This window comes from Rhinolophus sinicus, linkage group LG03 (genome assembly GCF_036562045.2).
Source record: "Rhinolophus sinicus isolate RSC01 linkage group LG03, ASM3656204v1, whole genome shotgun sequence".
NCBI lineage: Eukaryota > Metazoa > Chordata > Mammalia > Chiroptera > Rhinolophidae > Rhinolophus > Rhinolophus sinicus.
Window position 1 is genome coordinate 14979954 of NC_133753.1, and position 24647 is coordinate 15004600.

General features: G+C 33.3%; 1 long non-coding RNA gene across 1 annotated transcript in view; it reads right to left on the minus strand.

Annotated features, from left to right (window-relative positions):
* The window catches only part of LOC141570517 (uncharacterized), a 712144-nt gene that overhangs the window by 528015 nt on the left and 159482 nt on the right, over window positions 1-24647 (minus strand). Inside the window, exons 3-4 of the long non-coding RNA XR_012494572.1 lie at window positions 11768-11840; window positions 8185-8288 (exon numbers count right to left, since the gene is read on the minus strand). This is a non-coding gene — a long non-coding RNA (uncharacterized LOC141570517). The remainder of the gene's footprint in view (window positions 1-8184; window positions 8289-11767; window positions 11841-24647) is intronic.

Genomic DNA, 24647 nt, shown 5'->3' on the forward strand with positions numbered 1-24647 from the left:
CCAGGACCATGAATCAGTCCATGGGTAACAAAAAAGAAAGCTTTTGCAGAAGACATGGTGATATCTCAGAGGAAAATTCTGGTATTTATAAAATTTGCCTTATGTTGCTTGGCAGAAGGGACTATGAGCAGGAAATAAAGAGAGAGACAGAGAAAGAAAGACAGATAGAATAAAAAGTAAGGAAACCAGAATGGCATTGTAAGTGTGTAATACAATAGACCCCTGAAGCAGCAGGGATACCTGAAGTAAGTGAAAGCTCCTTCCAGCTTATCAAAAATATCCAGGCTATTAATATTATAACACTGAGCATTAGGAGATAGGGTTTCTAAATCCTAGCTTAATGTTTACTAACCAGGAAATTTCACACATGGCAGGATTGCTTTGAGCTTCAAAGGTAATCGGTAAATTGTTAGATGAATTGCAATTACTTTTAAATAATTTCTTCTGGATACTCAGATTGTAATAAACATACTTGAAAAAAATATTGTCTCAGTTTTCAAATTAAATAAAGTACCATAAAAAGTATTGTTTAACAGACATACTGGGATGGGAGAAAATATGGCTAATTGATAGATGGATCATTGAAACTTATCATGAACATAGTTTATTTTGCTTCCATTCATATTGTAGAGAAACATTTTCGTCTTTATGGTCATCTCAATAAATACAGCCAACTAAGTACTGCTGAAAGTTTTTTGACTGATTCATGATGTCATAGGGCACCTATAGGTTTCCCATAAGAACTTGTAACAAAGAGATACAGCAATGCCAGTAAGGAGTGAAGGGAAGCACAATGAGTGACCCCAAAACATATCACTTTGGCATGTGGATTATTCTGAGCTGAAAGCTATCAATACACAGCAGACTCAGGAGAAACATTTACCATTCCCTTTACCTAAAAAAAATTTGGAGAGGGGGCATGTCTCAGAGAGAGAGAGAGCCATTACCAGAGATAAGTTTTACTTGAATTACATACCTACATAGCAGGGCAAACAACTATTTACCAAACATCTTTTTTTTTCATATTGTCCTATGAATTACCCTTCTTCCCTTTTAAGCCCAGTCCCCTATCCCATTCCTAAGCTTGGGGTGCTATATAACATTCAACTGCCCGACTTACCCTTGGGTTTCATATTCTTATTGGGCTCCCATAAATATGTATTTTTTTCTCCTGTTGATCTGTCTTAGGTTAATTTGATTATTAGACCAGCCAAGAAACCTAGAAGGGGAAGGAAATTTTTTCTATCCCTACAGGAGCTCAGTTCTTAAATTGATGCACAATTTATATGTATGCAGATACATTTAAAGTAATAGAATTGTTAAGAATACTGAGGAGATCTCACTGAGTGCATTAATATATTCAGAGAAAAGAATGTGTCAATCATTAAAAAGGGAGCCTTCAAGAATGAGCTACAGAGACAAATATCAGTAACATCCATTGAAGAAAACCTTCACCAAAGTATCTATGGTTCTATTGGTAAAACACTCCTGGAGAGAGGAAAGCTACCTCAAGCTAATTATTAACATTAGTAACACATTCTTTTCATTGTAGGAAACTCTAATTATAATATGTTTGTCATCAGAACAGGTGCATTTAAATTATTAGCATAAGAAGGTTTCTAAGCAAAATTTGGTCTCATTTGTAGAAATTCCTATTGTGAAAATAACAGATTACTTTTGCTTAAAATGTATCAGGTCCATATGGCAGCCAGCATATACTAATTAATAAATTATGTTTTGGCTTCATATTTCAGTCTATGTTACCTTATTGATTTGTGTTTCCCTGAGGAAAGAATTGGTTCTCAATGTGTAGACATACTAAGTAAGTTTCAGAGCATGAACATCTGAGCACCACGTCTTGCCTGAGGTACAACCCCCCAAGATAGGAAGGCTGGCCTCTTCTGAAAACATCCAGAACTAACTAATTTAATATGATATCACTCATATTAGCTTCATCTTTATGGAAAATTTATTACTGGTGATTAGTTATTATTCAATCTCTTTGTTTTAAAGTTTTTTTAATAAACCATTATTAACAAATATCTATCAGCAGTTCAAAACTCCTCAGATCCTGACAGCCATTTGCACTGGAATGTCAAAAAGCATCTCTAAATTAATAGGTTTTGAACAGAACTCTTGAGCTACCCCCAAATGCCCTAAAGCCCTGTCTCTCCTGTACTCTTCCCTATTAAGGTAAATGCCACCATTTCTTTTAACTGCTCAAGCTTAAAATGTGAGCGTCTATCCTTGAATTCTCCCTCACCCCTAAACCAAACCATCACAGAAATCCCTGTCGACTCCTCATTCCAACCATTAATCAAATTGAATCCATTCCCTTTACTACCACCCCATCCACTCTCACTTGTATCCTAGGAATCTACTGCCTGGTTTAACAACCTTCCACCCTCCCTCTCTGTTATAGACTGAACACTGTCCCACTCTCAAATTCACAGGTTAATTTGAGGAGCTTTTGGGAGGTAATTAGGGTTAGAAACTTTGGAGATAGGATTAATGTCCTTATCAGAAGAGATCCCAGAGAGTTTGCTTCCCCTCTCCCTGCTTTCCTGTCTGACGAGGCTTCAAGAAGATATGAGAAAGCTGCAAGAAGACAACCATCTACAAACCAGTAAGTGGGCCCTCACCACAACTTTCATGTCAGCATCCAGATCTCAGAAGTTTTAGCCTCCAGAACTATGAAAAATGCATTTTTGTTGTTGTTGAAACCACCCAGGTTATGGTCTTCTGTTATAGCAGCCCAAACTAAGACATCATCCTAACAATTTTTCTACCCAGCAGCCAGGGCGATCTTTTAAAAATGTGAATCAGCTCTTGCCATCATTATTTGGCATTTAAGATTTAAATCCACACACTGAATGCTGATTGATTGAGGCAGTTCAAGAACTGCCCTCCAATGGTCTCTGCTACCTCAGCATCCCCCTTGTCCACTGGGTTCCAGGTCGACTAAGTTGTTTTTAGTTTTCTTCTTTTAATTCTCAGTTCTTGCCCTTGCTAATTCTCTTTTTGGAATTCTCTTCTCCCAGATCTTCTTTCTTGTCGTTCAACTCTGACACTGCATCTCTGTCCCCTTCAATGATCTTCATGATTAGTTAAAGTAAGTAACCCCACAGATATTCTTTTGCATCGCGCCACGCTTTGCTTTCTTCATAATACACACTGTTCCCTTGTAGATTCTAGTTTGTTTCTATCTATGAAAGCAGGGATGATGTTGGGAAGGTTCAATGATTGTTTTTTCTACAGCAAGGATAAGGGGCCAAACCATGGCCACTCTCACAAGGGTTAGTTAACAGGATGGATGTCACAAAGAATGTAGACTAGAGGATACAAGGAGAAAAGTTGTTTTTTGTGATGATACAGTTCAGTTTCTTTATTTTCAAAGTTTGGGACCATGTGGTTAATTAAAATTGCCTACAGTCTCTTAACTGATGAATTATAAAATCAGAACTCAAGCAAAAGATATCTGACTTCTAGTTCAGAGTATATTTAATATATCACACTGCCTGTCTAATAGCATCATCGTTTTAGAGATACATGTAGATGTTATAGAGCTTTCATTGACTTTATTTGCATTTATCTCCCATCTATTCCTGCAAACAATAAGGTTTTGTGATGGTTGACAAAAAACTAAACATAAATAAAACAAAATTTGTGTTGTGACATATACACACCTTTCCCATGTAATGAAGAAATAATATTATTTTGTGTTTTTTTAATAGAAAACGGAGTCATAATTATTCTAAACTGTGCTTATGTGATAGGCTAATATTATTTAAATGAGCATTTCACACTCAAACACAAATTTTACCCTATTTTTAATGTGGTATTTTAATTTTGTCTTTAATAAATTAAATTATATTTGAGGAACAAATATAATTTCCTCATTTAATTGAGTTTATTATGAATAATTTGGTATTATAGTTAATAAAATGTTCAATATAGTGCAATCTAATCCCTACATTACAGAGTTAATTTTATTTTTCAAGATTGAATCTCTGACAAGAAAAACAATTTGTCAAAAGGCCTGGAAAGACCTATAAAATTATGTCAGTGATGCTCACATTGCATTGGTGCATTCCACCTAAATAGCCAAACACAAGAATGGAATAAGGCCAGGAGAAGTTTAAAATACAGGAAAAAAAAATAGCATTCTTATTCTTTTGTGTCTGTGACATAAACTAAGAGAAGCCCTAAAACAAACATTCAGTCCAGGCATTTTCAGTTCTAATTTTGGCAATTTTGATATTTTTCTCTTTGGTGATCTAAACTACAGTTCACAGTTTAAAAAAAAAAAAAAGTTTTTCCTTTGCTATCACTTCATTTTGTTCTTCTAAGAATTTACCTTGTCATAGCCTGGATTAATTAAGCAACAGAGCCCATTTTAAGTCTGACTGCAGAGAAAGACAAAAGAATTGCCTCCAGCAAAATAATCTTTTTTCAGTCATAGTCTAGCCTCACTGACACATCCAAAGCTTCTGCACCCTGCAAATATTCAGTATGGTTTTTAGTTTGATCTGATATTTTGACCTATAAATTAGACCACTGTCAACACTTCCACTGTTTTGTGGTTAATCAAATGTCTCAGTCTGAGTCCTTGAGGCTATGAAGTTTCAACTTTTGAAGAATGCCCACTGAACAGAATTCAATGCAACAGAGTTGGTAGAATGCAGTGTAAAAAGGAGGTTAGATACACCTGATTAGATCAGGTGTTAATGTTTTGTCTTCATGACGCCAAACAGTTGGTATAAAGGAGAGTCCAAAGAATCTTGATTTGGTGTCATCTCTTGTTGTGCTACATACAGATATCAGCTCTTTGCCCCTCTCCAAATATACCCCTATTCAGTTTGGTCCTCATAAAGTTGTAAATCACAATTCATTACAGCAGCATTAAGAGTAATTTCTGTAAATGATGTACTTTACCTTCCTCCAGTTGTTTCTGAAGGAAATAGTGGGAAATTAATTGCAGCCTCAAAAAGTGTCCAGAGAATAAATGTTTGTCTATATAGGTATGTGGTATTCCTTGAGGGGGAAAAAACGAAACAAAACAGATAACATAGCAGGTCCTGTATTTGCAGATCATCTACTAAATTTGTTCAAGTTATGTTTTCCTCTTTGTTAATAGATGTTCACACTGGTAAGAAGATAGAAGCAAAACCATAAACTGGCAAGAAGTCTTCTGCAATCACTCTACATTACCTCTATCTGTCATAACAGACTGTTTAATTCTTTAAAAAACAAAAAAAGTGTTCAGTTAGATATCCAAAATAATAGCTGTTTTGTTCCACAGTTATGTAAATGTATTTGCAGAAACTGGATGACATTTTATTGTGTCCATCAATGTTTCCACTTCTCATTTATCATTGCTAAGGGAAAAAAACAAAACAATCTGTTCTGATAATTTCAAATGTCCCTGCGTTCTGAAATCCTATAGCACATTTAAGCACATTTACTACACATATGACCCTTACCTTATTTTGTGCTGTCAATTCTGGGGACAGCTCACATCACACATATTAGGATTTTGGGTTATAAAAGATGTTTAGTACACGTTTATCTCATCTTTGTGCCCAATTCCAATGACATTGCCCTGTTTCATAAATATTTTCTTAACACATAAACATGGGGAATCAATTCACAGATGGGAGTTACATAGCTTACAAGGGAAGGTAAGAAAGCTCTGCCTATGGACTCACTCCATGTGCATCTTTTTGTTCACGCTATTGTTTTACAGCATTTCGGCTTCAGAACATATTTTGAGATTTCCCATCTTCCAAGCCATCAGCAATTTTCCAAATGATATTTTCAGCTTTCTTAGCGACAGACATGAGTTATATGGAGAAGATAATGGTGGGTGTTTATTCAGGACCATTTCTGTACAGTTCCCTTTTTGTGTGCGTGTGTGTGAGGGAATGAATTTCAATGATTCATTTCTTATTGGCCATGTTCATGCAACTGTATTTCCTGAGATGGATTAAATTGACCAAAAACTAATGTAAACAAAGTGAAGAATTAACATATTTTTAAAATTATTTTATTTATTGGTAGTTGGTGGTATATTCAGAAGTGAATTTTCCATCTATAAATCAGGACAGAGGTTTAATTTTTTTCTGAATGCTATGAGTGTTTAGTGTGACAGGCATACATTAATACATTCAGTAAAGATGTAGTTACATTAAGTAACGGTCAGATTATCTCTGATGATAATTTATTTCTTTGACATGAATTAATGGTCACCCCAAAATATGTAATACTGTGAAAGTAGCTTTTAGTAAATAACTTAAAATGATAACAGTAGATGGAGAGGAAATAAGTAAAGAAATAAATAAATTTATTACATATATTTATGGTATACCTATGTTTATGGTATATATATATATATATATATATATATATATGCACACTTACACATATACACATACACATATGCACACACATAAACATATATATATATATATTTCATAACACATAGGATGCAGAGTATGAGATATAAAGTTTTAAGTGCTTATAGTCGGTAAATAGGGAACAGTGTCACATTATTTTAGAGCATGGAAATATCCCTTTGACTGATAATGCAAGGGGGAGAGGAGGAATAAAAAAACTACAATTAAAGAGGCTGCTTTTGGTTTACATAATCTTTACAAGGAAGTAGGTCTTGAGGGTGCTTACATATTATAATTTAACTTAGAAAGAACAGTGTATGGTCTAATACCAATCAAAGTTATATGTAATATATTTCCCAAATTAATATAAAACTGCAGCCTTATTCCACAGACTGCCTGCTGCCTATCTTCTGATAGGCTATACTAATAGCCGGTAGGTGCTAGTGGCTGTGCTGGGTGTCAGGTTCCGCTGAAAACCTATTAAAAACGCGTATAATTAGGACCACAGGAAGCATTGGATCTTGCTTTGAAAGTCTCATTGATACCACATAGAAAGTTCTAGATCAGGATATTGCCATGGCATGGCAAAATCTTTCATTAGTCTGCAAAAGGAAATGTGGTCCACGAAGTATAATCTCCTACAATGCTGTCTGACGCAATGAGATATAAAGTAGAAGACAGAAAAAGGCAAAACACTCATTCAAACATCAACAGAAGGCAAAGTGGGGCAAATATTTACCAGAACTGTCCAGCAGAAACCTAATGTGAGCTAAACGCACGACTCCATATGTAATTTAAGATTTCCTAATCGCCATTAAAAGTGAAAAATAAAACTGAGTGAATTTTAATAATATATTCTATTTAACTGCATATATCCAACATATCATTTTGAAATGTAATCAATATGAAATTCTTGAGGTATTTAAATTATGATTTTCATATCAACTCCTGCAAATCTAGTATGTATTTAACACTTAGTCTCTATCTCGATTTTTAAAAAATAATTTATTTATGTATTTATTTAAATTTATTGGGGTGACAATTGTTAGTAAAATTACATAGGTTTCAGGTGTACAATTCTGTATTACATGATATATAAATCCCATTGTGTGTTCACCACCCAGAGTCAGTTCTCCTTCCATCACCATATATTTGATCCCCTTTACCCTCATCTCCCACCCACTTCCCCCCTTACCCTCTGGTAACCACTAAACTATTGTCTGTGTCTATGAGTTTTTGTTTCTCATTTGTTTATGTTGTTCTTTTGCTGTTTTTGGTTTATATAGCACATATCAGTGAAATCATATGGTCCTCTGCTTTTTCTGTCTGACTTATTTCGCTTAGCATTATACTCTCAAGATCCATCCATGTTGTCACAAATGTTCCTATATCATCTTTTCTTACCGCCAAATAGTATTCCATTTTGACAGACAAGTTCAAGCTCAACAGACACATGTGACTAATAGCTTCCCAAATGGGACTGTTCAGTTTAGACAGACCTTCCTATAGTTAGCAAGAAAACAGAGGAAGAAAAACTGATGCCATTCATTTACTGAAAAATATCATCAGGTCCTAAGAAACATATTTACTTAGAGAATTCAGAGAACAGTCTAATGCCAATGCTAGCGTTTTCTCATGTGGGGAAGAAGAATCCAAATTGAAGAAAGGGAGATGGGGGAGAAGGATAAGTTTATATTCTTCAGAATGCAAGCTGAGTTGAGGTTAGGGATATGTAAGGAACCTGAAAAGAGGGAGACAGTTAAAGAATCTGTGTGCTCTATTGAGTTACCTCTGGGTCCAGTGTCTTCTGTTAATTCCGTGTCTTAGTGACCACCTGCCAGATTTCCTGGGATCCAGAGGTAAAGATCCATGTCCTGCACGCATGCTCTGGCACTCGAGATCAAACAACGATGCTGCATAAGGCATTGATCTTATATGATTCAGAACAGAGGGGTCATGAGGAGGGTAAGATGTACAAATTTGCTCAGGTTATTCGCATTATGCTTATATTCCCCATGCAATTATTCAAAGTTCGTTCTTTCTATCTCAAATGTGTTCTGGTTCAGAAGAAAATGTATGTGTTCACTCCTTAAAGCAGACCCAGACTCAGGGACACTCAAGGAATCTGTGCCTAATAATGGGTCAGAGATGACAGATACATTTTCCAACTCAGGAGAGATGGCACAATCTGGGTTTAAAACCCCAGTCAAAAGAGAATGACTTGATAAGAAGAAGAAACTAAGCTGACTTCTTTTAGTTAAGATGAGTTATTTCAAAGAAGAATATATTTTCTCTCTTCATGGCTTTCCATTTCTATATAAATTTGTCTCCATTTGAATCCCCAAGTTGCTGTCACCATCAATAAAACTGAGTAGTTTAAGGCCACATATTAACCACCCTAATTGTTTCTTGCTCTACCTAGCGATATCTTGAAATTATCAGACATATTTATTCTGAACTTGCAGTTTTAAAATATATTTGTAATAAAGCCTCTCTAGATAAAGTGGTTTATTAAGATCCTCACTGTGTATCCTATTTTTTCCCCAGTAATCATTATTACCTTTTCACTGACCTTTATATGGTCTGAGATTTAGAGGAAATTTCAACTTCCCAATTAACTTTGAATGTGACTAGAGCTTTAATAATGAGAAATGATTTAGGTGCAAAATTATGACATGTAAAATATTACATAATTAACTATGTGCTAAAATAAGAAAACCTAGCTAACTGGAAAGTATTTATTTATAGAGGAACATAAACAATCAGCATTATAGAAATTTCGGGAATTATCAGAATATATCCAATGCATATATATGTGGATATAAAATACGTAGTTTACTATATTGATTGTCAGCTAACAAAGATGCATTCTAATCTGTCTGATAACTACCTTCTTCGCCAAGAAATCTTAGAGAGACGACTTTATTTTACTGTGAATCTATAATAACTACATGAGTAAAGGTTACATGAATTTTATGATTTTTTTCTTTTTTGTTAAAGACATCAAGAGAAAATGAAAAAAAAATCCTCATTGTCTAAATTAAGAAAAAGCAATAATTTAACACGAAGAGGTACCTAGTATGCGATGATAAAAATATAGATATCGATACATAGCTTTATTTATTTTTTAAAGTAATTTCTTAATCCTAGATATTTATTAAAGTCAATCCTTAACTGTTCAGGATTGTTAGGAAGTTGACTGAATTAAATTACATAGCATCCTAAAACTCTTACTTTTACAACTTTCAAGAATACGCACACATTTCGTAAATCTAAACAGTTAGCAAAACTTCTTAGTAAATATAATGCCAAAACTCTTTAAATAAATACATAGTAATTTTTAATAAACATTAATCATCTGGATGCTACTGATGGGAGATAGGATACTGCTAAGGCATTTTATGAATATTAATTTTATATCAAAACTTTTCATTATGAGTTTTTTAAAATAACCGTAAATATAGATAGAATAGCATACTGAACCCCACACTGAGATTAAAGAATTATCAACATTTTGTCATATCTGCTTTACCTTTTATATTTTCTTTGCTGAAATTATATTTTAAAGTAATTCCTGGACAATTCATTCCTAAATACTTCAGAATACATCTCTTAAAAATAAGATTTTCTAAATAACCACAATATTGTGATCATATCAAATGAAGATTACATGTTAGAAAATTATACATAAAATATATTTTTACATGATCACACTATCACTAAAAACATCTAACAAAATTAACACAGCATTTTTAAGATCTTCATTATACAGGCCATGATCAATTGCCTCAACCCCACACCTTTTTCACCATTTGATTGTTCTAGTGAGAATATAACTGGTATGCACAAATTTTACTTGGATGCCCTTTAGTCTGTTTTACTCTAGAACAGTTTTCTTTCAAATTTTTAATCATATTGACATATCTAGTTTTCCAAATCACATTCTGGATTTGTGTGATTGCATTCTCTTAGTGCTCTTTAATTTGTTTCTCTAGCCTTGGCAATAGGTTTAAACTGAAAACTATAGACATAGGTTAGAATGCATTATGTATTTATCCCATCCAGTGTCCTATTATTTTTAAGTGTCATTATGGAAATTTGCAAACATATTAAAAGTAAAAATACACAATTTTCATGTGTATTATGTATGCATGTATTCATATGCACATACATTTGTACATACATTTGTATGTACAATTTATATAATTGTAATTTGGGTTCCAAATAATATTTGGCATTTCAGTGAATATATATCTCTTGAACCTCTCTAAAAATAAATATTACCCTTTAACTTTTTTTGTTTTTTCTTTTTGGTTGATGAAACCAGGTTGTTTTTCCTGTAGAGTTGCCCATTCTGAATATTGTTGATTGCATACCTCTAATATCTTTTAACAACATTCTCTATTCCATGTATTTAATAAACTGGGAGTTAGATTTAGAGTCTTGGGCAGATTGAGGTTCAAATTTATACTGGTAAAAATATATCACAGTTACTCACCATGAGGTACATAAGTTGGACATAATATATTTTGTGTGAGTTTATGTGTGTGTCATAATTTCTTTTTCAGATTTCATCAGCCATTAATGAATTTTGGATAGACACGTAAACCTATTAGGGGCTGGAAAATGTGGATATACTAATTCTCTCATGTCTTTTGTCTATTACCTATAATAGTTTCATTAACATACATTTCCTCTTCCATTATTTGCATACATGAGGTACAGTTCATATAGAATACTTAAAAGTTGTATTACTATTTCTTTTTAAAAAGTCATGTTTCAGAATAATATGGTTTTCTATCTCCAAAATTTATCAATGATTTTTGAACTCACATAATGGGTTTTAATTCATTATATTTATGCTCTTTGATGTTTAAATTGCCCCCTCTTTGCCAGGTAACACCTTTTTCAGAATGTGTCCTGAGTACTGTGAAACTCTATTAGAATATAAATTTTAAAAAAAAGAATATGTCCTACTCTTTTTATGAGGCTAGAATAAACTTCAAATCAAAATGTGACCAGGACATTTTGAGAAAATAAAAGAAAAAAATTCACTATCCCTTGTGTACATAGATGAAACTCCTTCTCAAAATACTAACAAATCAAATCATCAATATAGAAGTAGCTATTATATCATGAACAAGCAGAACTTATGCCAGAAATACAAGGTGGTTTAACATAAAAATCAGGAGAAATTAAATGATCTTCTAAATAGATGCAAAAGAAATCATTGGGTGAAATTCAACATATATTCATGAAAAAATTTCAGCAAGCTAGGAGTAGAAATAAATTTTGTCTATCTACTGAAGCACACCCACAAAGAGTCTACAGCTAGCAACCTGTATAATGGTGAAACACTGAAAACATCTCACCTTAGTTTGTGAAAAAGGGAAGAATCTCTTCCTGCATCAGTTCTATTCAATTGGTACAGGAGAACATATCTACCTAATGCAATAAACAAGAAAGAAAGTATAAGCATTGGAAAGGAAAACTCAAACTCTTCATGAACAGTTGGCATGATTATTTATGTCAAAATTCAATGACATATAGAAAAATCTCCTATAACATACGTGTGATTTTTGTAATGAGATCACAGATATAGAGTCAATATACACTAATTATATTTCTAGGTACTAATAGTGAGCAACTGGAAAAAAAATTAAAAGTCCATTTACAATGGCATCAAAAGCATAAAATACTTAAGGATAATTTTAATAAAAGAACACAAGTTTATTATTGTTAAAATTTTGTTTACAAAGGTATGGGAAAATATTAAATAACACCTAAATGCAAATTGAAAGACTCATACAGTTAAGCTGATAATTTTCCTAAATTTCCTCTATGGATTCAACAGAAATAGTTTATAATTATAGTAAAGTGTTTTTTGTCTGTCTGTCTGTTTGTTTGTTTGTTTGTTTTGTAGAAAGTGACAAGTGCATTCTTAATTTACTGGAAATAAAAGGAACATAGAACAGCAAAATACATTCACTGAAAAGAGTACCAAAGCATGCATTCAATTCATTTTAAACCACAGTAACTAAAATAGTGTAACATAGGCATTATATTAATGAAACAGAATAAAGAGTCTAGAAATTGACCCACATTTAGCTGGTAGATTGGTCTTTAGGAAGTTATCAAAAAATGAAATAGATTAAAAAATTGTTTTCAACAAATAATACTCGAACAATTGGATAATACTTTGAAGATAAAAAAGAATCCTATAGTTTATCTTACACAACATATAAAAGTCAAATTGAGACTGTACATAAACTTAAGTGTAAAACCTAAAACTATGAAATTTCCAGACTATATTCACAGTGTTGAATACATGCAAAATTTTCTTATGACTCAAAAAATGGAAAACATATAAAACTGATAAATTGGACTTCATTACATTGAGAATGATCTGTTTATTAAAGAACACCCTTGAGGTAAAAAAGGATGAGCTATACACCGCAAGAAAATATTTTCAATACACATTCTGACAGAGAACTTAAACATTCAAATTATATAAAGAACACCTAAAATTCAATAAAAAGATAAACATCATAATAAAAATAAATGGGCAAACATTTGAAAAGATACTTCACAAATAAGATAACCCTTAAGGATTTTAAAAGGTGCTCAGCATCATTAATCATCAGAAAACAATGCAACTAAAACAACAATGAGATACTATTTTCTACCCACTAGAATGGATAAATTGAAAAGAATGATGCCAAGTTTTGATGAGGATATGGAACAAATGAAGGTCTCATACATCACTGAGAATAGGTGAATATTGTACAAAATTTTGAAATAAAAGTTTGGTACCTTTTTACCCACCACCCACCCCCGAAAAAAAGTCACCTATATGCCTTCCCTTGATCTAGAAATTCCACTTCTAGCTATTTACCCAGGAGAAATAAAACACATATTCACAAAAATATTTGTACAAGAATGCTCATAGCAGTTTTGTTTATAATGGCCCCAAATTGAAAATAATCCAAATGTTCAGAAACACAAAAATGGATACACCAATTGTGACATACTTATTAAATTGAATATAACTTAATAAAAAAAGAAATGTACTACTTCTTCACTAACGACATGGATAACTTTTACTTATATGATAGATATGAAAGAAGACAAACCAAAAGAATACAGGTTATGTGGCTTCATTTGCATGAATTACTAAAATATGTATAACTAATATATGGTGATATTAACCAAAACAGTGATTATCTCTAGTGAGGACAGGTGATTGACTAGAAAACTTCACAACAAAATTGTCTTAGATTATGGAAATGTCTAAATCATATTTGGGCATGTATTTCAACATATGGTATTCTCAATAAAAAAAACAAAAAACAAACAAACAAAAAACCTTAAACTTATGTAATGGAAACTAAAACTGTGTAATAACTCAACCATGATAAATGTTTATTTTTCATGCAGGTAACTAATTTATATTCTCTATAGAGAACGTGAATGTCCATGCATGAGTGTCTATGTTTGGTGGTCAGATTTCCTTCAAGAAGTGATTCAGGGATTCAAGCATCTCCCATCTGAAGTATTCCAGGCCTTTTCAATCTATGTTTCAGTAATCTTCAGTGTGTTGCTCTCAGGTTTCCTATACTCATCTACAACAGACTAACAGAAGAGATCGAAGGAGCATTGAGGAAGGGTGTATCTTTTGATATAGTTTGGGAAGTGGTGCCCATCAGTTCCACCTATATTCCATTGCCCAGAACTCAGACATATGGCTGAAGAAAGAGCAAGTGCCACTGGGGAATATGATTTATCTGTGGTCCGAGAAGAATAGGTCTTCTTGGTATCCAGCTAGCCACCTCTGTCATATACAAAGTGAAGTGATCCTGAAGGAAATCACTGTGATGTATTTTTTCTCTGCTGACACAAGGGTAATATTAAAATTCACTTTATAATTAGGCTGAAGTTTTAACAAGTTTAAGATCTTTAAAATTATGACTAAAAAAACAAATAGCAGCACTATGTCATACTTTAAAAACATTTTGAACTATTTTGTTTTTACATAGAAATCATCATATTGAAATTTTCCCAATTATCTTTTCTATTTTTTTTAATTAGCATTATTTAGGTACTTTGCCTAATGCATACCTTAAAAGAAGCCTAAATAGATTGACAGTATTGATAAGCATATTTCCTTAAACAATCTTTTTTAGGTATGACACCAGAGGATATGCCTCAGCTATGTCTTCCAGACTGAGAGAAGGTTCTGGCAGCTTCTCTGATTGGAGATCCATCTAATCCATTTATTTCTACCCATTTACATATGTAGCCACTTACTTATATAATGCTCATCCAGCTTTAATTCTAATCAAGTTTCTTTTACCTTATCTTACGTGTATAACTTCAGCCTTGCCCAGAGTGACACGGCATCATGCTTGGCTTTCTTAAAAATGACCTGAACTTTAAATGCAATTTTTTTTTATTCTTTTGCCATCTGTCAGGATATAGCCACCTTGACATTCGCATAGAGTGATTCTGTCTTGCCCCTTAAGAACTCATTTCATCTTAAAGATGTGTGCAGAATCATCCATATGCGTTACACGATTATGTCTCTGGGTTGGGACTCTGACAAGAATTCTATGCATGGAATTCTACAATGAATTGCCTCTCTATATAGTATATAAACATAAAAACTGACTACTAATTTACTACTTTAAGCAACATATGACAACTTTAAAAACATTTTCAAAATATTTCTAATCATCCCTGTGAATCTTATTTTTAATGTGGTAGGCACTTAATCATTTGGAAAACTGTGAATTAATTTTGGGGTGGAAGAGTACACTATATGAAGACAGACCATTCCTATTAACCTAGTAATTTAGGTATGATGACTGAAATACACATATTTCTTAGATAAGTAAAATGAGTAAGCGTAATAGGTTAAGGAATATGCCCACAGTAAATAGGGTATGTTGAGGACAGGATTTGATCCAAATGATTCATCAGTCCAAAGCTCCTGATCTCAATTTATGCTAATAAATCTCCCACACCAAGCAGTGTATTTTAGTGCATTGTAAGCAGGGTAATAGAATGACACTTCACATGACATATCAAGATTTCCTTATTTCATATCTTTTGACTTTAACTTCTATTCTTTTTTTTTAATTTGAGAGGACTTGCATGATTAAAATGGCACCTAATGGCTCATCACTCTTCAAAATTCTAGCTGAACAAATAGTACCTTCGATATAAAACTTCCATTGCTTGCACAGTATTTACAAACCAAAACATTTATGTGATTTTGCACTGAGAGATTCATATCAGCTTTGATTGCTAATAATTCTGTTCAATATACACTAGATGAGGGGAAGTTTCGACTCTTAAGCTTCAGCTATTTTTGAATTGCCTTTATGCCAGAGAACACCACCTTACATTGCTTTTAAGGTAGAATATACACACTGTCTCTTCTCACATAATTCAAAAGTAGTTTAAAGTTAGATTTCTCAAAAAGAGAAAAATGACAAGGGAGCTGTGATCAGATCTTTGTAGTCTGTGCAAAGGGAAAACGATTTGAAAAGATTTTTTGGTTTTGTTTTTGTTTTGTTCTTTTCAGTGAGTGGAAGGATCTATGATACAAGTGTTTGGAGAAAGTTAGCTGCAGCCTTTGTTGTCATAAATATAATGTTGGTGTGGTATTTGGAGACCCTGGAAAGGGCAAGAATAAATTATAGTGTGAGGCAAAAGGTAATAGCTCGAGCATCACTTCATCTTCAATGGCTGGGATTCTGTTTTCTAAGGTTCCAATTACCCTCAAAATGTTACCCATTCAAGCTATTCTCCTTGAATTCAGAAAGTAAATTGGGTCATTATTTCATAAGTTACAGGTATTCACACCTTATACATGAAAATATTGTCACTGGGCTGGTTTAGAGCACTGTCCAAATGAGGTGCTTGTCATTGGTTCAATTTCAGGAGAGGCCACTTAGTTTCACTGTGACCTCTGGTCGTAGACTTAAGCCATGTTTCAAAGACCCAAAGAGTAGGCAATAATTTTGGAGGAAGATACAAACTCCTCAGTTCTTTTTTGGGGGTTGGGAGTGGGAGTACCTCAAAATTATATTTCCATCAAGCAGAACACAAACCAGCACATGGCGTGTGTTCCATAAATATGTGTTTAATGAACATAAAACACATATGAAACAATAGAGACTGCATCTATACATTGAATATATCTATCTATCACCTCTAATTTGCAGAGACAAATTGGATACAATCACCATTTCTTAATGTTTTAAAATTATCTGTTGTTAAATAAGCTGTCTTTGTTGCTCAGAATCTTGGGGTTAAAAAACACATATGACAAATGTTACCATAAGTCTTTTTAAAAACTGTTTTGGAAGATAGATGGGGAGGCATTAATTCTACCTGCAGAAGACTACCAGGAAGCCTTCACAGAAAAGGTGATATCAGAGCTGACTTTTGCATATACTACACTACATGATTAGAAGGGAGTTGCTAAACAGAGAGAAGATTACAGAGGAATTCCGGATAGGAGAAAGAATACATCTAAAGACTTGGAGGTTGTGAGAAAGCATGTCTCCTGCAGGGCCTTATGAATAATTCAAAGTTTAAAGTTCTGAATGGAACTTAGAGTGAAGAGGGGAGGGTGGAAAATGGAAAGGAACAGGGGTTTAAGTTTCTGTTGTAGGTTAGAACCAGATTAGTAAATTGAGATCTATCAACAGTTTTTAAGCTGGAGCAAGGCATGATTACATTTCTGTTTTGAGGAAAATCCTGGCAGCAAGCGAAAGATGAAATAGAAGAATCTGGAGGCAAAAAGATCAGATAGGAGATATCATCTATTATTAAGTGCATCCTAAGCAGTGGGTTCCATATAGTGTCCCTTCAAATGAGAGTCCTGAATTTCATATAGTGTGTTGCCAGTGATACATGAAAGATTAATACGTGAAACTTAGACTCAAATATGAAAACCCTTTCTTCTGCATCTCTTTCCAGGACGAAACTCCTAGAATAGACAAATTAAGGTAATTTGATTTTAGACTATAGCATGTTGTAGGTGTGCTTGAGGAAAGACAATACCAAGTTGCGAGTGAATATCCCTGACACTAAACTACAGAAAATTTGGAAAGGAAAACCTGCATAAAGGCCCTGGGATGTGCTGGGAGGTAGGAGAATAGCAATCTGGGGAAATGTGTGCAATAAGGTAGAACTTTCAAGCAAACAAGTTTAGAAGTTTCCTTTTTACTATGTAGCTTAACATTAGATGATGGATATATTAGGGACTTGAGTTGTCTACATTTTCTGGATAAAGACATTGACTGTTGGGATAGTCAGATTCAAATGGATCCAGACTACAAAGCATGTTATGCATACCTTTTTTGAATTCCATAAATGACACTCCTGGTATCAGCTTTACAAATTGATGAAGACCATAAGCTTGAAATAGAGAAAGGCTTTTTACCAGTGTTACTGGTCGGCGGGTACCCTTCTAGATTTACTTCTATTGACTGTTCTCTGATGGATTGATTGTTTGATAATTTGATCTTCCCAATGTTTTAAGTAGGAACATTCTTTTAAGTAAAAAGTACTTCACTGCTCAGATTGAAAGAGCTTCGGGGTGAATCTGCCTTAAAAGTGCTGGGCTTATGGAGAAAACCATGAGGATTTCCTCTGCATCAAATTAGTCAACTTCTCATTCCTGACAAACAGACAGAGGTTTCTTCTGAAACTTCTGACATGCTTTACTTTTATATGATTATTTTATTTTAAATGATCTAGCGCTTCTTCCTGACCAATAGGAGTGACTAAAATATTTTGAGTGTTTTAATTCTTAAAATGAGCAAAAAAATGAATCTATGCTTTGAGTCTGGTAAGAACAAAGATGTACAAAGCCTACAAACAACAAATTCTAATTTGAAGTAAGTATCTTCGAAAAATGTTCACCTGTAGTAGCACATTTGCATCAGTAAATAAATGAAAATTACATACATATTCATCATTTAGGGAATACATAAGCTATGGCAGAGTTATATAACGAGATTCTAAACTGAGTCAACTAGATCTATATGTATCATATACATGATATAATCTTATATACATATACATACATATATATATATACACACACATTCATGTAATGTAGGTATATATGTGATCTCACAAAAAAAGAACTTTTAGTAGAAAAGAAAGCAAGGAGTAATATGATATACGAGGTCAGACAATTAAGTTCGCGAACTCATCCTAGCTAAAGTGCTCCATACCTCATTGCTGAATATCACTACAGTCACCTTCGAAATACTCCCCTTGGGAAGCTATGCATTGACACCAGTGCATATTTTACCCTTTCAAAGCAGTTTTGGAACTCTTTCTGGAATGGCTATCAGAGCTGTCGTCATATTACCCTTGATGTGCTGAATGTCATCAAAATGTCTTCCTTTCAATATTTCCTTTATCTTCGGTTAAAGAAAGAAGTCATCGGGGGCCAGATCAGGTGTAGGGAGGGTGTCCCAATGCAGTTATTTGTGCATTGGTTAAAAAACTCCCTCACAGACAGTGCCATGTGAGCTGGTGCTTTGTCATGATGCAAGAGCCATGAATTGCTGATGAGAAGTTCAGGTCGTCTAACTTTTTCACATAACCTTTTCAGCACTTCCAAGTAGTAAACTTGGTTAACTGTTTGTCCAGTTGATACAAATTCATAATGAATATTCCCCCGATATCAAAAAAGGTTAGTAACACCATCGCCACAAGTTCGTGAACTTAATTGTCAAATCTCGTATGCACTATTAAGTCAATTAAAAGTGTATTAAAAGCAATAAAACATGCTGATGGAGATGCCTATCTCCAAAAACATGAATTGTAAAGACACTGACCAACTTGAGAATAATGGTTACCTCTTGGGAGGGAAACAAGATAGAGATAAGAGGCATATTAAACAACATTTATTTGTTAAAGCAAAAATGATTTGAAATAAATAATGCAACTGAAATATGCTAAATTTCTGTGGTGAGTCTATGTACTCTAATACTTTTCCCTATGTTTGATGCATTTTGTAATAGCATGGTTGAATCCACAGTAATGAATAGAGTGATTCAACTGATATACCATGAATTACACATATTAATTTTAATGTATTCAAAATGACCAAATTGGATGCTCTGTAATGGAAACCACCAGAGTAATCCATATTTTAGCATATTTGGTCCAACACTAATGTGTTAATTATTTCAGTGTTTACTGATTCTCCTCCTGCACTTTATAGAAGACTGGGAATTCTAGGAATCCAATTAAATCCCCATGGTAAATAAATGCATACACATGAAAAGAAAAATGGCAGACATTTCTGGCTTCAGTGTTACTTTAACATGCTAACTTGGTTACTTACAAATTCAGAGGGGAAAAGAGGCACTTGAACAAGTTGACAAACAACTTGTAAATAGCTAGTAGTAAAAGATTCACAAATACACCAACAATTCCATCACATTTAGACTGCTTTTTTCTGCTCCCAAAGATGAAAAATCTGGTCTGCATCAAATTAATCGACTTATTCCTGACAAAGGACAACAGAAGCAAAAAATGTTGATACATGATATTAAAGAAATCCTTTCCTTTTCTAAGCATGCAGTTAATGTTGTTTCTGATGGAAATTAACTAGTGTTTATGAAGACGGACAACTGAATACCACACTGGTTTAAACACTGCTAAAAAATAAGCTCACCAATAGAAAGGGTGACCCATGTGGTGTGACCCATAAAACTAAATAACTACTTTTTGTAGTAGTTAAGAATGTAAACATTGATTACATTCTTATGGATTTACCAATAATTAGGTACTAGGAGCTATTCCACATATGGGAAAACATTAAGCAACAAGCCCAAGTCACTTAAAAAATCCAGGATCTATATTTTATTTGGATAATATCAGATGCAATGTTTTATTATATCATGTTCTGATATATGTTGTGGCAGAATGAGCAGGCCTTTTCAGTCCCCTTTTATAATTAATGTAAAAATTTTAATAATAAACTGAGCAAATTAACAAATCTCTTATGAGCTATGGGAAAAATTAGTGAATAAGTACAAGTTAAAAAAAAAAAAAAAAAGAAGAAGAAGAAGAAGAAAGAATGAAGCCAAGATCACAATCTAGAAAAATAAACATATTAAATTGAATGAAATGAAAATCTGTAGCCAGAATTTGAAACTGTTGATGAGAATTAGGCCAGTATGTTAGTTCTATCAAACAGGGAAGCATGAAAAACAGCATTAGTTTATATACTTGTACATATATATCGATAGCAACAGCTTTTGTGCATTTAAAAACTAATATAAATGCATGTATACACCCACAGCCATATAAAAGTATGCAGACAAAATCAGCAAATATTGTGATTTTCATTTTCAAAAAAATCAGTTCAATTATGAAATTAAATTTTAAGACCTCAAACAAACATTTTAAAAAGAGCCATAAAAGGGCTCTATCATCACATAAATTAAAAATACACCACATATTTAAAATAAACATACATTATTCAATTGTACTTAAGGAGCATGGTTGGAAATGTGAAAAGCAAATCACCATATAATAATTCAGTTATTTTTGCTCACTTAAGCTAGTCTTCTATAGAAAAATAGAAGGGAGTTCTATAGAAAAATTTTGTTTATTGTGGTCAATAGAAGAAGAATCTGGGTGTGGATTCTTCTGTGCCAATTTTCATGTGGAATAATAAACCAATACATTTTGGAAAGGGGGCGAGAAGAAACTGAAGTTAGTTGGCTGCACTTAGATGAACAAATACAGGCATAAGCCATGCAAATATTTTTATTTTACATCAATTAATTTTATGGTCCTGAAAACATGTCATAGTATTTTATAGAGTATGCAATTACTAGTATTGGATTGATAATACTCACCCATAAATATCAGAGTAACTAATTAAACTGAGTAGAGAAGGAGTGTAAAGATTATATATACATACATATAGTAATAAAATATGAACTGAAAAATACAGCATTGATCTACAACAAGTAGGGTTTAGATAAAGCTCTGTAAAATATAGTTTTACTTTGCAATCAGGAACACTTTTCATTTTTATAATTTTGCTTTTCACATTACTTTGCCACTGAGACTTAAATTTGTCTTTATATATTTCTTATTTATGCACCAAAATCAAATGCATATCTCATGGAGGTATTTCATTGTACTTTAAAATGTTTATATGAATTGAAAAGGTACAAAGTTTATAAAATAAGCCTTGTGGTGTATGATTGAGACTGAAGCATCTCAGGTAGATTCATAGAGAAAAAACATTATTTTATCCTAAATTATTACAACAAATAGTATTTTCAGGATAAGCTTCCTCTGGTCCTGCCTTGTATCTGCAGGACAAAATAGTGTTACTATTGCAAGGCAGTTGTCCTTATGGATTGAAAAACAGAAAGGATCAGAACTTTCCAAAATGTTACTAAAATTGTTTGTAATAATATTGAGAAAATGTCACCATAATATTACCAGTAATATTTTCTAAGAAGCTTCTCATATTTATCTAGGATTTGTTCTTAATTTTTATTAAATTTATTTGGATGACATTGGTTAGTAAAATTATATAGGTTTCAAGTGTACATTTCTATAATATGATGTCTGACAATTAAGTTCATGATCTTGTTACAATGTTACTAACCTTGTTTTGATATTAGAGGGAATATTCATATGAATTTGTACCAAACCGGACCATTAACAGAGTTTACTATTTGGAAGAGGTGAAAAGGTTGTGTGAAAAAGTTAGACAAAAACAACCTGAAATATTCACCAACAATTTATGGTTCTTGCATCATGACAATGCACCAGCTCCCACAGCACTGTCTGTGAGGGAGTTTTTAGCTAGCAAACAAATAACTGTATTGGAACACTCTCCCAGTCACCTGATCTGGCTCCCAATGACTTCTTTCTTTACCCAAATATAAAGGAAATGTTGAAAGGAAGAGATTTTGATGACGTTCATGACATCAAGTGTAATACGATGACAGCTCTGATGGCCATTCCAGAAAAAGAGTTCCAAAATTGCTTTGAAGGGTAGACTAGGCACTGACATGGGTGTATAGCTTCCCAAGGGGAGTACTTCGAAGGTGACCATAGTGATATTCAGCAATGAAGTATGTAGCAGTTTTTCTACGATGAGTTCACGAACTTCATTGCCTGAACTTAATACATAATTTCACTGTCTTTTCCACTGAATAAATTAATGTATAGTGTCCTAAAAAGATAACTGGCCCTAGTCACTGAACAAGTTTTAGTACCAGTTCTGAATTTACCATGTGTTTTCAAATAGGTTGCAAAACTTCTTTGAGCTTGTCTCTTTATTTCTTAGGAAGTGACTAGGAAGCTTCCTTCTGCTCAAAAGTGTATAAAAAAGTTATCTCGTCTATAGAAAAGTTAACTCCATGTGTGTATGAAACACCCCTTATAGTGTTAATCTTAGGAGGAGTGTAATGGAAGTGAAAACATATGAAAAATATGTTATTGTGGTTTTTATTCCAATAGATGTATGCATTTCACAACCACCAAACATGTTTAATTCCATGGTATCAGAGTTGTGGGAAAGATAAGTGAATAGATTTTAATTTAAATGGGTTCTCACCTGTATGTAACCAACTATGACCCTGGTGTGGCACCTTAACTGCATTTCAATCATCTCTTCTTAAAACAAATAAATAAGTTCTGTTTAACTGAAAAAGTTTTGACATTTTGTGTTCACCACCCAGAGTCAGTTGAACACACAATGTAATATATAGATGATGTATTACAGAATTGTACAACTGAAACCTATGTAACTTTACTAACCATTGTCACCCCAATAAACTTTAATCAAAAAAAAAGAAAAGGAAGAATAAGAAAAAGTTTTCACCTAAGGCAAATAAAATAGTGCCTGCAAAAATATTCTGAAAAATACAAAGCACAATAAAAATTCAAGTTATTATAATGAAATAACAACGTTACAGTTTCTTGGTCAATATTCCCAAGGAATAATGATCAGGAATAATCCATCAATGTCACCAGTTGCACGTGATGCCAAAACATGAGGTTGTTCCTACATCTATTTACAAATATCCAGATGTTTGGAGTTATTCAGGCACATTATTGATTTTTTAACAAAATAATCTGGATTTGTTGGGAATATTGGCAATTGTAGTCAACGCTGAGCCTGTACTTTATCCCTTAATGTGGTTCAGATGTTTTCAAGTGTTAACACATCCACTGAATTACACACACATCGTTAATGAAAATATTATGATCCCATAAATATAGCAAGTCAAACTAGCACCCTCTTCTCCTGGCCCCTCTTTTTCAGGTGAACAGTAGTGAAGCACAGCCAGTTGATCTAACATGTGTGTGAGTGAGGTGTGGTAGAGTCTAGCTTTAGGCCGATTCCTAGCTTAGTATGCAGCTCTCGGTTTAATGGCCCCCAGCCTGAATAGATTTCTTGATTTGGATCACTACAGATAGCATGAAAAGTTCCTTTGTTGAGTTTTAGTTTTTCTTGGCTTTCAGTAGCACAGCATGAGAGGGATAAAATTTGGCACTCTGTATCTAAGCTGTCATTTGGAAATTTCATATTTGGATTCTCTTCCCAGCATTTAGACTTCTTAATCCAAACCATACTATACTCCCTGAGCAAAGATGCTGTATTCCCCTGCAGAGAAGGAAAAAGTGATGCCAAAACGTCACCGGCTCACCCTGTCACCTCAGTACTCTCAATGCTATCAATGGGCTTTTCAATGACAGCATTATGGAGTTTTTCAAAGTACCAATGAATCCTATTAACATTCTATAACTAAAAATTGTACCAGTGCTTTTTGTTTTAAATTAATCAAAATTATTCATTAAAGTCGTTTAGACATATTAAGCTCTCTCTGGCCACTAACTTTGCAAAATATGTAGGACCATTTACCAGAAAAATCATTAAATTTCTAAACAACATGTTTCTTTATCCACTGGCTTGTAAAGCATATATTCTTGATACTTCTGGTGGTGATTTCTATCAGAAGTACAATGTGAAAATAATAATAAGATGACAAAGTTTTTAAAACTCGCATAATTTCAGTCAACAGAATGTCTCTATCTCTAGATTTTTCTTCTGTAAAAAGTACATCCTCTTCTCATGTAGTATCAAAACGTGATGTACAAGTATGGATCCTCCACATTTTATTTTTAAAAATTTTAATTAAAATGTAAAAAATATTTTAATTAATATATAAGACACTT